Raw genomic sequence first — 15,741 nt, forward strand, 5'->3', positions numbered from 1 at the left:
TTATGGCACGCATGCATGGACCGATAACGCATTTCACACATGCTTATGTTGTATTGAGAACAAAGCCTTGAGGGGTGGCCGACTGGGATGGCGGTTCGTCCGCGCTAGTGTGGGGCCCAAAGAAGACAATACTGGGTTGGGATAAGGGATGGCGGTGCGTTCGCGCCTCTACCCCAGACAATGCGTTTGTGTGGCAATGGCCAGGTGAGATCGCTTATAACGCGATTCGTATGTGATTGATGAACTGCATTATCTAATGGCCATGTGCATTGCGTGTATCATGCTGAGCTATGACGTGTAGGGTATGGCATACCAGGTAAGGATGTATGTGAATCGCCTATTGATTGTTGATTGTTAGTCTTTGGTTTGTTTGTGGGATGGTTCTGAAGAAATACCCCGAGTTGAGTTAGTGTACTAATCAGGGGACTAGGGGAAGAACTCGCTGAGATTTACATCTCACTAGTTATTGAATAACCATTTTTAATGACCTAAGGAATCTAGATGCGGAGTTAGCAACTTTCGTGCCATCATCTTCAAACTTCATTAAATGCTCATAAATGAGGGGTACAAGTGGCCCAATGAAAGGGTGAAAAGCGGGCCATCGTTGATGACGACTATAGGCTAGATTGCCAAGCGAGACCTATTTAGTCGTACCAACTCATTCTTTAGGTGCAATCATTGGACAAGTAGGCTTGCCACCCAAGGACCACCACTTGAAAAATTTAGAATGGATCATTTGGCCCGGTAATGATGGCACCAAGGAGTATAAATAGGAGGACTTCTCATCATTTCTCACCCTTGCCATCCACTTTCTTCTTCCTCCTCCTCCTCACGCCTCTCTCTCTCTTCTTCAGCCTTCAAGCAAGCTGCCCTCCCTTTGTAGTTCGTGTCTTAGTTCAAGGTTTATCTAGGTAAGTGTTGTTTCTTCCTTCCTCTAGTAACATTTGTGACGTCTTCGACCCTAGGAAACTCTCTCTCGAACAAGCCGAGGGTAGGTTGATTGATGTTTATATGTGTTGATGTATTCTATAACTTTGTTTATGTACTTGAGTTTTCTTGCATGAACAACGAAGTCATGGTTCATCGCTTTTGTTCGGTACAAGTCGAGGTTCACCCATAGCCATAAGATGTGATTCCGTGTTGAGGCATACCGAGTTCACGTCTTCGATTGGTGCAGGGTTCCTTTATACGTGTTACTCGAGCGGGGCCTTGGGCTTAGGCTCGTTTGTGAAGTTGTTGATGAGGAAATTCATGATTTCATGGCACGTGCATTATATTTGAGCATAAAATGCATAATTCATGACACGTGCGTAAGGCTTGAGTACGCCCTCAAAAGGGGATTAGTGCTCGAGCAAGATGAGAAAAGATAAGAACGTGGTTCGAGTCCCCAAAATCTTGGCAAGAACTAGGTTCAAGCCCTAGAGATTGGCAAGAGACTTGGGTTCGAGTCCCGAGCATATTGTCGCGACCAATTTTTCAGGGTGTGAACCACCTAGGGTTTGGCTAATGGATTGTTAAGCCTAAACTTAACTCAGGCTCTCCCAAGCCCATTCCAATTCGCGACTTAGATTCGAGTTCTTAACATGCAATTGATTTTCAATTAGGAGTCGCCACTAATCTATTTTTGGTGGGTCGATTAGAAACCCAAGTAAAATAATGGGAGATTTACTTTATTCCTACGAACCAGAGATTATGGGTACGGGGACTTGGTTATGTTAGATTTCTCTAACGCCCTTTCGGTACCATTCTTTTAATTTCAAAAATGTTTTTGCAGGCAGCTTGAATTAATTTTAAATTCTAGCATGTGAGGTGACCATGCAGGTGCGCAAACCATCAATTTAACACTCAAGAAAGCAAATGAATAAATTGCGGGACTTACCTTATAAAGCAACGAAAGCATCTGCGCATTGTTAGTTTAGAATTCACATCAGCAGTCTAAATATGATTTCTAATTAACACGCAATTTTTGTTTTGTTTTCACTTAATTAATGAAAATCATGCGATATGCAATGCATGCCACTAATTTAACATGAAATGATATGACATTGCAACATGACTTAGTTATATGACCTAAGCAATATGACATAACTAAGCATGTAGTCTATCCTAAGCATGAGATGATTTATTCTAAATAATAATTTTTTTGTATTTTCTATGAGATTCGAAATTAAAGAAATGCAACATTTAAATATGCAATCTAAATTAATCTAATGACCTAATTCTAATGACGGGCAATTTCTAATTAAATGTTGTACCTAACAAAAATCACTAAATGACATGCATTGTATGAAACTAATTCTATATGACGTGCACATGATTTTTATTTTCCTAATAAGCATGCAATCTATTTAGGAGAAATTATCTAAACCTATAATATGCAATCTTAGCATGCAATGACGTGCAAAGAATGCCCTAATTCTACATGACATATGCATATGACATTTTTATTAAAAAAATGCAATCTATCCTAGAAATTGCAACTAATTTATCCTAAGACAAATTTTATGAAATTTCAAATGATCTATAGCTAGATTAAGATTCTATCTAATTTAAACTAGGGATTAAGTCATATTAAATCCTAATTTAAACTAAGACATTATCTAAATCTAAAATGCCATTTATCTAAAAAAGATGATCTAAAATGAAACATGCAATTCTAATCTAATATGCACAATGATTTTTTTTTTTTTTTTTATGTTTTTCTTTAATGTCGAAATTAAAATTAATACCTAATTAACATGCAATTCAAAAAAACTAATAACCTAAATGAATGCACTTTTTTTTTGGATTTTTTATTTAAAAAATTCATAATAAGATTGCAATCCTAATATGCAAGATAACAAAAACAAACCTAGTCCTTACGGATTTTTTTTTTTGATTTTCTTATTTAAAAAATTCGAAATCAGATTGCGATTTTAACCCTAAGACTAAGAATATTCTAAAACATACTTAATCCTAATTTGAATTTTTTTTTTTTTTTTCTCTTATGAATATAAAATTGATCCAAACACACGATATCAAATCAAGAAGATAATATTGATATCTAAAAATTTGCGAACCGTATCTCGCGTGAGATCGGGTTGGACTAATTTAATTTTAAATCGCGAATCAAATCTCTGATTGAGATTTGGATTGTCGATTTTTATAAGGATTGCGAGTCGGATTTCGGGCGCGAAAATCGGACTATTAATTTGCTTGAGGGGATTTTCATGTTGAAACATCAATCATATATTTAGGAATAATCCTACTACAGAATATTAAAGAAATAATAAAAAAAAAACATAAAAGAGAAACTACCTAATCTGATTTTTTCCTCTTTTTCTGTTTTCTTTTTCTGCCTTCTTGAGCACAGCTTGCTCGTAGGTCTCCAAGGACAGGTGGTCACTGCCGGTCGGAGCTCCGGCGAGGGCAAACTGGTGGCGGAAAAGCTCCGGCAACAAGCGGAACGGCGAAGGCCGGCGTGGGGGACTCGCGGGTCACTGCCAATTGCGAACAGCAGGTGCTATGCAGGGGGTTCGGATCCGAGCGGCGTCGGTTGCTGCAGAAGGTGCGGATCAGGTGGCACTCCGGCGCGGTGGTGCGATGCGGAGCTTCACAGGCGTCGGGGACGCGAGGCTGACGAGCGGCCAAGGCGAGGTGGTGGCAGCTACAGGGGCACCTGATTGTCGCGGGTCAGCACAGGCTGAGCAGGGGCGGCGTTGGGCAGATCTGGCTCAAGTCCGGTCTCGGCAGAGCTTCGGTGGGCCGGAGGTTGCGGTCAAGGTGGGTCGCGGCGTCACAGGAGCGATCGTCGGGTGCAGTGGACAGCGACTCGCGAGCGCACGGGAGCGGAGCAGGAGGCGGAATCGGGTCTGGCAGAGACTCCGGGCAGCGTCGGCGCAGGGATCAGGTGGTGGCGTCGAGTCGCGAGGTAGAATCGGCTTCGCTGCCGGGGTCGAGCGGCGGTGGGAGCGTAATAGGGTGGACGCAAACGAATCTGCAGAAAATTCAGCAACGAAGAAGAAGCACAGTAAATGTCTTTTCCTCTCTACAGTCGCACTTGGTCCCTCAGTCCGTCCTCTCTCTCTCTACTGTTTTCTCTCTGCACACTTTCAAAACCTCACTTTTTGTGTTGACTTTTCAAAGGCACGAATGAAGAGCCACCGCACGAAAGAACTTTTTTTCTTCTTTTGTGTGTTCTTTTTCGAACTAGAGCTAGAGAGAAAACCCCATTTTACGTCCTCGTACACGGTTGCTTTTATAGGAGGTAAGAGATAAGCTTTCGATTTCCCCTTCAAATCTACATCCGCGATACATTTTCACCAACCGATCACTATTGATAAAAATTTAAGATTATGATAAATATTTTCTCGAAATCCAAATCTCACAAAGATAAATCGCAATATCGCAATATTTTTTCATAAAATTCATCCCATACTGATAAGGATTCAAGATTAAGATGAGATTTTTCCTAAATCCAAATCTTTCAAGGCCAAATCGCAATATTTTTTTAACCATCTGCCCTATCTAAAAAAGTTTATATCTCGGAAAATTTTTAAAATATTATATTCCCATGAGATAATTTTTAATTATTAAAAAACGCGGGCTTGGGCCAACCTGCTCGTTTCATGGGCCTGATCCATCTAATTCGAATTCATCCGCCACCGGTCCAATAGATAAAATGCAAATAACAAAATAAATGCAAATATAAATCTACATGCTATGCAATTAATAAAATTAACCCCTAATTTCCTATGTAATAAATAAATAAACCAAATTGTCAAAATTTAGGTGTCAACACATATTAATTGGGTTTGAGTCCTAGAAGCCGGCAAAAATCAAAAGCCTGAATAAAAGCTCGAATTGAATTAGGTTCAAGTCATGATCGTAAGAGAAAGCTTAATAAGCATGGCATGTATGAGCAAGAAAGAAATACTAGATGTGCATAAGCTTATGGCATGCATCACATTCATGAATGGTTGCCACAGTGGCCATTTACATGTGCAAGAACCATGGTTGCATCGTTGCAATTGATCTTCAACATGGTTTGCATGAGATGTTTTGAATTGTGTTGATAATAAAGCAATGTTCTAGTCGAAGGTTAGAGGCTATACAATATTTTAAGTACTCACCCCTGTTTTTTTTACAGGTACTTAGAATTATGACCACTATGTATTTTGGTTGTCCTATAAAGACTTATATCACCACGTCAAACATTGTAGATGTAGAGACCAATATTACTTATCGTAAAGTATCATCCATTGTGTGGATGGAAAAGGGATTGGACGAACTTGTTTCGACGCATTTTGAAGCTTAGTTTAGGTGGTACGAGGACAAGTGGATAAGGCCTCTTCGAAGGGTTTGACAACCCGAACCCGAATCTTGATAATAACGATGATATGTTCGAAGACTAGACCTAAGCTTATGTGTACCAGCCCAAGTAGTAGAACAATAGTTCCCGATTTTGGCTAGTAACCGCCATAGCGAAGATAGGGATACCCCAAGCTCTCTTTTGGCGTATGTGAAATAGAGCTTTGAAGTTTGTAAAATGTGTGGGGCTAGGGAACAGGCTTGTAATCGTCACTACTTATGTAATGTATAAAGTGTGTTAGTGATGTTTGTATCTCATGTTCCCATGATATTTGTGTCAGGGATTGTATGCTCACATTTTCCACATGCACATAGATAAGAGACAAATGAATTCGGAATGGCGACAAAGCTTGGAATGTCGCAAAATAACCTGTAGCTCGACCTCCGAGTAAAGGTGGTGTGACAGTGTTTTTGTCATGCCTCGAACTCCGAGTACGTGCCCATCCCTCTCTAGTTGATAAAATTTTATGACTTCCCAAAACTAGTCGCTGACCCTTTTCATTTTATTACACATGCGGAAGCGAATAATAAATCCCCTAATAGTAACCATTTCAGGATAAAAAAGCAAGACAACAAATTTACAAACAAACATGCCTTTATAAATATACTGAGTCATGTACAAAGTCTGTGACCAAAAGACTACAAAAGACTAGCAATTCAGAAAGAAGTGGTCCTAACTGATCTACACTTCCGATCACCCCCTCTCAGGTCCAGGTCCTCCACTTGATGACCCTGAAAATGGTTATACAATAACCAGTAAGACAATGTCTCAGCAAGTTCATGTTCTAAACCCTGTTTATGAGGAAAATACGCCCAGAGGTGTTCTAACCACACAAGCACACAACCAAGGGGACTTACCTTGTCTCAAATCCACTTTGTAGGTCAGTACATTTTATATCTCAACCAGCATGAAAGCATGAGCAACAACTAAGCTCAATTAACTGGAACGCCATATTGAAATTATCAAATAAGCATGGGGTCCTGATTATAGGGCCAAATCGTTATGACACGTCCCATTCTGTGCCACACAATTTTGTCCCATAATCCGATGCATTCAACTCAATTAAACATGCGTTCCTAGTTTTGATCTCGACATATAGCACGGCCTACTCTCTGTTCGGCGGTCTTTTAGCATTGCCATGCATTGTCTCACCCCATTGAGCACGGCACATCATTACATCGATGGCTTTCCCGAAGGAGCATAGGGTCCGGAATCTACTGTGACCGGCTTCCCGTTGTCTAGGGGCGTCCCATATAGGGGTTACCATCTAGCTTAACAGACCGGGATGGGTTCTTTTAACCAACACATGATCACTCACTTATGGCCCAAGGCATCGTGCATTGCACTCAAATGCCTCAATTAAAATGGTGAACCTGGTCTTTTTCTTCGTATTGGAAATACACGGTAAAATAGTCGTGTATGGGTACACGGTCGACTTAACCCAGAAAAAGTGATATCCTTCCATTTAAAATCCCATTGTTTTATATAATATATATATAAAACCATTTTCGGTGTTAAAATCTGATACCTAGGATTTTCTGAATAAATATTGAAAATTCATAAATTCTGGAATTAAACACTCAAATTTTCAATCAGCACTCAATTTACGCAATTTAACATCCAATTGCAGAAATTAACCATACCATTGCAATCAACACGAAATTCCAGTCACGGCTATCATGGTCTAATTTCCGAAAAAATAATTAATAATAAAATAATTTCTAAATTTAATTCAATAAATCAATTTAAATTCTAAAAATACTAACCTAGGCCATAATCACTAAATTAAAAACCAATACAAACTCGGAAAACTCCCTCACCCTTCTAGATAAATAGCACATCCTATATAGGCCTTGATTAATTTAATCTAACCACCTAACATGCACAATTAACTAATTAAATCACTAATTTAATCTAACTAACCACCTAATTCCTAATTAAATTAAACTAAACACCCCTTAGACGTTATTAGCCTACTAAGAAGAGTTTAGTGCATAAACTCACCGGTTTATTGCGGAAACCGGTTCACCGCGACGGTGGCGCGACGATGGCCGAAACTTGAGATTGCAGTGGCGTCAAAGGAGCTTGGACCAGGCCTAAACTTAGCCCAACAAATCTCAGCCCAAGCTGAGATGTGTTCTGGATTTGGGCTGGACTTCAAGTGGGCCTGTCTTCAAATGGGCTGGGAAATTCGCGAGCTTCAAATGGCTCAACTGCTGGGCCGAACAACAAAAGAAACTGCTGGGCTTGAAAAATTTACATGGCCTGAACTCCAATGCTGAAGATGGGCTGCGGCTTGATCGAAGAAGACATGCGAAGGAGGAGAGTTCGCTGGATTCCTGGCCAAGTTGTGGGCGAGCTTCACTGGGGTTGAAGACACGTGCAGAAGGAGGAGCTTTGGTGGAATCGTGGGCGGTGAAGGCGGTCGACAAGGCTTCACTCGGTGGAAGGAGGAGGTGGACGATAGCTGCTTCGGGTGGCTGACTTCACGGCAGCTGCAAGACGCAGCTTCAATCCCTGCTTGCGGTCAACGAAGGGGAAGGGAGGGGCTTCGTTTGTTGATCAGAGGGCTGGTGGGCTAACGTATGTGACAGGCGGTGACCAAGTGGAAGGCTTCTGGTGTGAGGGGAAGACAGCAAAACGGAACAACAGAATTCGCAGGGAGGAAGGGTGAGATTCGAAGGAGCAGAAAAGTGAAAGATAAAAGGGCAGAAAAAGGAGAGGGTCGGTGAAGGCATAAGTCGATCGAGAAAAGGGAGAGAGAGAGAATGGATAAGGGAGAGTGGCGTGTAAGATGGGCTGAGCAGCTGGCAAAAATGAAATTGAGAAGCTAAGGAAGAAGAAAGTCAAGGCTATCTCTTCCATTAATTGCTTGTCCCCTCCTAATTCTTTCTTGAAACAAATCCTCACAAAATCATCCAAATTGATGCCAAAATTTTCAGCCTTAAGTCTAGTGCCGATTGACAAGTATCTTACGATCAGGTGGAATCACCCTTACTTTGATTACATATCTCTATCAAATCGACCTATTTCCGGTCTCTAATCAATTTCTGACGGTGCCGTAATGACACTTGCAGATCAACACGGTTGAGCAGTTGATTCTTGGTCGAATCCTCAAGTCCATTGTGTTAAAATTCCTTACCGGCTTCCCCAGATAGTCCAGTTATCTCATAAGTGATTAGCTCAAAGAATAGCACTATTGGCGTGTCGACGAAAGGCCCGATTTATTTAATTAAAAACGAAATCTGAAAATTCAGACTGTCATAGTTTTTGCTGAGACAAATGAATTCAGGATGGTGACAAAGCCTAGGATGTCACAAAATAACCAGTAGCTCGACCTCCAAGTAAATGGGGCATGACAACTACTTGCATTCAATTTTGTACGCATCTCCGTGGAATTCAACAAGGTTTTCATATTCCCAAGATTTATGGATTCCCTTCTATATAGTATAGAATTCACAAAAAAATCATACGAGCTAGGTAGCGAGCATAATACAGTTAGAGCTTGATCTTCATAATCTAATTTCAAATCTAAATTTTTCATATCCATAATGATCTTATTAAATTCATCTAAATGTTCTTGGATAAGAGCACCTGATTGCATCTTTAGCGTGTAAAGACATTGTTTCAAGAATAATTTTGTTATGAGAGATTTCTTTATGTAGAGGCTCTCAAGCTTATTCCATAATCTCGAAACCGTTTCTTCATCCGCGACTTCATGAAGCACCTTATTAGACAACGACAATTGGATGGTGCTATGCACCCTCTCTTCCATCTCCTTGATCTCAGCTATAGTCATATTGTCAGGATAATTCCAATCCAAGGCTCTAACTGAACCTTCCCAATGCAATAATGCTTTCATCCTAATCCTCCATAGCTCAAAATTGTTTTGGCCATCGAAGGGAGCCACTTTGAACTTGATTAGATGCCTTCTCGAACAAGAAGACTGAAATCCTTCACTTTTATACTAATTTGTTGTGGGAAAACATTAAAAGATGCACCAATCAAAGCACAAGTAGTAAAGGATGAAAGGAAAATCAAAATCATAGGAGACGCAAGATTTACGTGGGAAACACAAAACGGGAAAAACTGTGGAGAGAGAGGAGTTTCACTATCTTCAACAAAGAACACAAGAATATAATCCAAAAGCTCAGAAGACTACTTGATGAGCCGCAAGATCTAAAGATCTTACAAGAAGATAAGGAAAACAAAAGGAAATGAAATAATGTGGAGGCTAGGGTTGGAGTTGTTTTATTAAACACATTACTTCTATAGTCTTCATTCAAAAACCCTAAAACAAACAACGCATGATCTAAAATACCCTTATCTTTAATTTAAAAATCAAAACTCAACGAAATTCTTATGCAGTCATTTTTCTCGTATTTCCCACTAAGAATTTTGAAACTAATGGAGTTACATCCATATTGAAGTAGAATTTTCCAAGACTGAAGTTTTCCAAAACTGAATCACTTCCATTGAAAACTGAAGGATAATCAGGTATGCCAGTTGAATAAGAATACTAACTCCAGCAAGTGGAAGCAGCTCAGGGTTTTGACTCATCGGTCCTTCATCAACATATATAGGGACATTGGATACTCCTGGTTGAGAATCATGTTCTGCGTTTTATCATCAATTAGTATCGGAACTCAATATTTTGACATCAGATACAACAATGGGGTGATTATCAACAAAGGAAAGTGTGTTTCATTCACCTACGGATTCATGATATGTTTGTCTTGTGGTGGTGTCCCTTTCTTCGTTAAAGAACTGAAGGTATAGCAAAGTGCTGAGGCTGATCGATTTTCCTCTATTATATATCAGCAGTATCTTCATACTTGAGGTGATATTAATATGATTTGTTGATACGATTGGAACTAAGTTTCCTCTGCAGGACAGACAAGCTCCACCATGATAGCTGTGAAGTTACGTGTTAAAGCCTAATATGGTGTTAATAACATAAATCTCACTAATGCTATGCTCACTTTTATCACTTCTACCACTTTGCTTTGTAGCAGAGAAAGAACTGGAGGAATAAGATCAGGAATTGATAGGCAGATATCTGTATCCTTGTAAACTAGTTCGGACAATGCAGAAACAGCTCCACTTGTAGTTTGAAGCGATGAACCAAAAAGATAATCCACTATCTGAGAGCACTTTATTTAGAATCATAAGAATATTGCTTGAATAAAAATACAATCCTGACAATTGCGATTGTCCAGTAATAAGCCACTGTTAAGAACAACAAGCGGAAAGGAAAATCACAGGTTAGGTTCAACTATTTCCGTATGATACATAAGTATGTTCTCCTGATCATCTAAGAGGAAGTCCTGCAAGCAAATACAATTCCCAGATGTTCGCAACACACGTAAGGTGAGTGTTCATCTGTGCAGTGCATGTAAAACTTCTTTGGGCAACCATTTACACGAGGAATCCAAGCTTCAAGAATAACACACGAGAAAGGGACTACACTGCCCTTTGATAAACCAATTCGACTTCTTAAAATTTCTGCATTATTCGTCGGATGAAAAAAGTGTAGAATTTCAATTGAATAGCCAACAAGGCATCCACAAGATACAGACCACATGATTTTGAATTTGCCACCAGTATTTTGAATTTAGTGACGGTGAGGTCAACCTCACCGGCCACTAGGGAGGGTGAGTGTTGCCTATGGCTAGGTTAGGTTGAGCCTTGCCAAAGGCAAGTGAGGTGAACCCTTCTCACATCTAGCGAGGGCAAGCTTGCCCAACAATGGTGAGGCAAGCCTCGCCAATGGCGGCAATGTCACACCCTAAATCCTAGAGGGATGAGCGAGTGACATGGCTGTCTTTTCTGTAAAGGACGCAACCTCAACTATATCCAAAATATCCAGCTTCCAAAAGATCTCACAATAAGGCTCTCATTCTAATGGCCACTAACTAAGGAACTTGAGAAACTTGATAAGAAAAATGAATGAGCTATCACAACCCATTGAGTAATACATTTCTTTTGGCAGATCAAACAATTACTATATATATATTTAAAATACAAAAATAACTCATTTTCACCAAAAACCGGAATTTAACAAACCCTTAAGACCAAAATGTGATGTCTCTTACTTTAAAATAATATGTTCATAACAAAATTACTCAAGATAATAACAAAGCAAACACTAATGATCTAGTCCATTGACTAATGTCATGTTCAAATATCTAGCAATGGTCATGCATAACGCCCATGATAAGGTGACCAAGATTCCCCCATTGGTTAAGTCTTCATCTATTAATAGCCTATGGCTCGATTCACAATGATATCCTAAACTAGTATGCACATATCCACACACCCCTCAATAGGTTCACAAAGACACGAAGCATAATCCATCAACTTAAATCACCAGGATATCCAAAACCAAAACCAAAATCATCTCACAACTTTTCACCATCCAATTTAAATATCAATGGTCAAGTCTATTGATTAGTCACTATTAAATCACATTTTATATATCACAATATGTTTTCCAAGCTGTTTGAAACTCCATTTCATAAACTAGTTCAAGAATCAGTATATAAACTTTCATACACCACATTTAAATTCAAAAACTTCTTGGGAGTCTTTCCCAAAAGGTTTTGCAAACCCATTTGTAGGCAATCAGTTTAGACTATAATCAAAAGATCACTCTTTTCACATTTAATATGCAAATGGTAATAAATGCTCGATCCAATTTATGCAAGAAATATGATGGTTCTTAACTCATAACATAACTAATCCATTTCATTTTTGAAATATGAGTTTACAAACTCAAAGTAGAAATAGTATCACTCACCTAGAAAAAGCTAAAAACCAACCTATGGTGGTTACTTGAGCCGACACATTTGCATTCCTATCAATTAATTGAAAAACGTAATTAAAAATCAAGTAATACACAAATATAACGAACGACTTGACTAGACCATGTTCATCCATCAACGTGTCGACTTCGAAGCCCTATGAAGAAGCTTGTTTATGGTGTACGTTTGTCTTTTGCCATTACACATTATCCATCACGCGTAACTCAAACACAAAACTTCAGATTTTTTTTTTTGGTAAAAAAATACTTCGGAATTTCATTCCAAACAAACCATACTTCGAAATAGATTTTCGTCAAACCCCACCACTCCACAGTGCCCTATACCATACTTCAAAATCAAGTTTAATCAAACCTCGTAGTTCAAAAATTGCTAATTTGTACCTAACTTCCAAAGTTACTCCAATTAGATGAATAATCGACTTAAATACGTACTAGGCATTACCATTTGTAGTTGATTCGGCTAGTCAAGATGTCCGGAAGCATGAAAATTCTTCCTTTTTTTCCCTTCTTCCCCCTTTTCCTTCTTCATGGTTGAGCTTCTCGTTTTTCTTCTTTTGCTTCTTCAGTCCACTGCCATGACTTCACATGAGATAAAAGGAGAAAAATTAATGAAAATGGGCTGAGATTGTCTATAAAAGACATGGGCCTAGGCTTGATGGGCTCATGTATTTCAAGCAATCAATTTGTCGACCAGCCCTTGCCTCTGGCTGGTCGCCTCAGTCCGTCTACCAACCGGAGGAAGAAGGAAGAGTTAAAAATAATAAAGAAAAATAATAATTTTTTAAAATATTAAAATATTTATTAAAAATTATTTATGTCGCACTAGTTGTACCTTGTCAGCATCGATCATGCCTCATCAGGGCCAGCAAGCCAAATTTGGTCAGATGGATTAAAATGGCACATATGCGAACGATTTAGAACTCATTTGGCTAAAATAGAAAGTTATAGGATTGAACTGACATAATTGTAATGGGTTTAGGTGTTTTTTTGGTAATTTTCCCCCCAAAATGCAATGATAGCACCACTTTGAGATTAGGTTAACAGAGATTTGTTTCATGGGATATCAACATTCCGTAGATGCAAATCTTGCATGAAGGAGTGGGAAATTTTAATGGCAAGCGTGAAGATTGACCAAAGCTTCTGGAGCGAATAAAAGGAAACTTGTCCTAAAATGTAGATGGAAGATTTAGTTCATGAATGAAATAAGTTATAAAATAATGTGCATGGACCAAAATTTAACAAGGGCTTGTCCATGCAACGTTGCATGGACCAAAATCTTAGCTGCAATTAGCATAAAATTTAAGATATGATAAATTCTATCATATCATATCATACATTTGGTATTTGCTCAAAACAAAATAAAGTCGAATATAAGATGGATATATGGCGGATAAATTTATCTCATAGACGAGGTGGGATTAAATTGATTAGGATTTCTAATATTCATAATAAAAAGTTATTTTTCTTAAATAAAAATTTTCTTAAATTTAACAAATTTAAAATTATAATAGATAAAATTCAATATAAAAAAAAAAAACAATATATTTTTTAATTTAATCTCATTTTTACTTATATATCCGAATTTAATTTTATCTTACAATATAAATTCAATATATAAATATATTTATTACAGTCAGTAGTGATCTTACAAAATTTCACATGATATCAAAATTTAGTATTATTTTATTAGTTGAATTCCGCCGTAGTCAAAATTCTATTCCATGCATTTGTAATTCGGCTTGCTTGGTTCTCGCCAATTCTATCGTTCCTGCTTGCTTGGTGCAAACTATATCCATGATCTTTTTTTTTTTTTTTTTTTTTTGAATCTTGAAAGACTCAATCGTGGTGCATCAATCAACTCAGCATAGGTTACAATCACGAATGTGGCTACCCAGGGGAGGACCATCCATGTGCATTTCCTGCTTCTTAGAATGCCCCTTCTCTGATTTGATCAATGTCAATTTAATGCCACCATCTTCATACTCGTCCAGCTTGGCCCGTTGAAACTAATGTGAAAGACTCACGTAATCATCACATGGCGATCCGTAGACAAGCTCTTTTGGAGTAATTCGATAAATCGATAACAAAGATGATGCTATAATAATTTCAAAACTTAATATATCTTTCGATAACCGCATTTCACGTGGATTTCCTTAATATTATTAAAAGGGAGTAGAGCGAGATGAAATCGATATGTCCCAAAACTTTTCCATAAAATTCAATCACGTCCATCAACTACTTTTTTACGTAAAATCTTCGGTGGAGAACCCAATAATTTGTCTCAAAGCGGGATTTAATATCGGTTCGGAGGAGCAGCCCATGAAGTCGCGAGATCTCTCAGTCTGAAATTTGAGAGTTGTGCTGGGATATACAGAGGAAGAAAACCCTTCCTTTACTCTTCAGCTCATACACCCGATCACACTGACCACCACCACCGTGCCACCGCCAATCGCCCCTTTGCCACCACCCACGAAGACTCATATGAGTGAATAGTCGAGATTCTTTTTGTTCAATATGGAACTTACAGAAATTTGTTTAATGAAACTTGGCTGTCCCTTTGAAATTAGTTGGTGAGATTGAATGCACAGGAATTCGCTGGTTGGGTTTTGCGATGATGATTGCTGCTCTTCTAGTCCAATTATGGCTTGCACGTGTTAGAGTAATTAAATATAAAATCACGTCTTCAATTAATAGTTTAAGCTTTTAAAACAATTGATAGTGATTTTACAAATTTTCTCGTTATATTAGAGCTAGAGGTCCTCTGTTTGAATTTTTCAAGCCTTGTTTGCTTACCTAATTAAATTTCCACGCTTAGATATTAGGCAAAAAGATCAGACTAAGACTAAGTGTCACCTCAAGACCTTTAGGAAGATGTACAAGAGGAGTTGCGGAACAAAATCGAAAGGTCAAAAAGGACATTAATTGTCCTTAATAAACAAATAACTTCCTGATGTACAAGAGGAGTTGCGTGAACAAAATTGAAAGGGCGAAAAGGACATTAGTTGTCCTTAATAAACAAATAACTTCCTAAAGTACAAGAGGAGTTATGGAACAAAATGGAAAGGTCAAAAAGGAGTTAGTTGTCCTTAATAAACAAATAACTTCATGGTCTAATCTGCAGTTATAAGAAATGTCATATTATCTAATAGGACTATGCTTAGAAAACGGTACTATCACTTTCCATGAAGTGACGGAGCCCTCCTCACCACACATCCTAAAGTGTAAGATTTTGGGATCGGAATATCAAATTGACAAATTTATTGTCAAAAATGTCATTGCTGTAGAATTGCCCTACTGTAAAATTGACCATACAAATTTTGAGCTTGTATGATGTCAACTAATATTTTGTGAAATTTTCAATTCATCAAATTGATGAAATCCCCTCTGATCACTCAATTCCAAACTTAGTATTAAATGATAACAAATTAAAGACAAATGAAAAACAGAGGCAAAGCAAAAGAGAGGAATTGGACGTAGATAAATAGTGGTGCTGGCAATGGTAGCTGTAGGCGCCGTGCATATGGAGGACGGCGAAATGGTGGTGGGGCTGGGTTCAAATGGAGGGAGG

General features: G+C 38.4%; 1 pseudogene; it reads right to left on the reverse strand.

The window, feature by feature from the left end:
- The window catches only part of LOC104428828, an 83,628-nt pseudogene that overhangs the window by 18,659 nt on the left and 49,228 nt on the right, over positions 1-15,741 (reverse strand).

This window comes from Eucalyptus grandis, chromosome 11 (assembly GCF_016545825.1).
Source record: "Eucalyptus grandis isolate ANBG69807.140 chromosome 11, ASM1654582v1, whole genome shotgun sequence".
Lineage (NCBI taxonomy): Eukaryota > Viridiplantae > Streptophyta > Magnoliopsida > Myrtales > Myrtaceae > Eucalyptus > Eucalyptus grandis.